This window comes from Paramisgurnus dabryanus, chromosome 9 (genome assembly GCF_030506205.2).
Source record: "Paramisgurnus dabryanus chromosome 9, PD_genome_1.1, whole genome shotgun sequence".
Taxonomy (NCBI): Eukaryota; Metazoa; Chordata; class Actinopteri; order Cypriniformes; family Cobitidae; genus Paramisgurnus; species Paramisgurnus dabryanus.
Window position 1 is genome coordinate 41,981,303 of NC_133345.1, and position 843 is coordinate 41,982,145.

At 39.0% G+C, this 843-nt stretch overlaps 1 non-coding gene across 1 annotated transcript; it reads right to left on the minus strand.

Moving 5' to 3' along the window:
- Positions 1-272: 272 nt before the first annotated feature.
- On the minus strand, positions 273-463 carry LOC135752749 (U2 spliceosomal RNA). The gene has a single exon (XR_010533277.1). It is a non-coding gene; the product is annotated as a U2 spliceosomal RNA (small nuclear RNA).
- Between the last annotated feature and the right edge of the window lie 380 nt (positions 464-843).

Genomic DNA, 843 nt, shown 5'->3' on the forward strand with positions numbered 1-843 from the left:
GGTCTCGTTCGCTTTTGTTGCGCCTTCAGCTGTGTCGAGGATGTTTAATTCGTCCTCGTATCACCTCCGCAAACTTGTAAAGAAATTAATTAAATACATTACAAAAACATTTCTTTATCAGCGTGTTCATTTCCACGCAAGCTTTTCGTTAAACCAATAAAGCCAACGAAATCACAGCAATTTTAAAACACACGGATTAGAAAAAACACCGTCATTCACGCACAAAAGAAGCAAATTCTTTTTTTTATACTTGACTTATTTATCCCCGAGATGGGGAGCGCACCATTCATGGAAACACTGCAATACCATGTTGATGCATGGAGTGGAAGGAGCAAGCTCCGCTTCCATTTCCGAAGGTCAAAAATCCATTTAACATATAGTCCCCGGATAGGAGACGTATCAGACATTAAACTGATAAGAACAGATACTACACTTGATCTTAGCCAAAAGGCCGAGAAGCGATACCGGAATAGACGCAGCCAAAGGGGGAGCCGGCGAAGGCGCTGGCTTTTGGGGTGGAGGCTAGCGGGCATTTAACTCTATACGTTCTCATTGTATAACCCAGAGGTAGAACGTTGAGCTAGCAAATCAGAAGTTCATGTTTTAATGCAGGATCTGATCCACGCTCATGAGAGAGAGAGAGAGATAGAGAGAATTTAGAATTTTCAAAAAACCTTTATTACAAATTAAAACATTTTCATAACCTCAAATCAGAAAAAACAAAGAAAAAAATATATATAGTAACGGAAATAACAAAAAAATAAGCCAACATAGGAGCAAAGAACAAATCATCTTCAATAACCAGACACAGAGCTCCTCCATAATACCAAATCAATTCAAAAG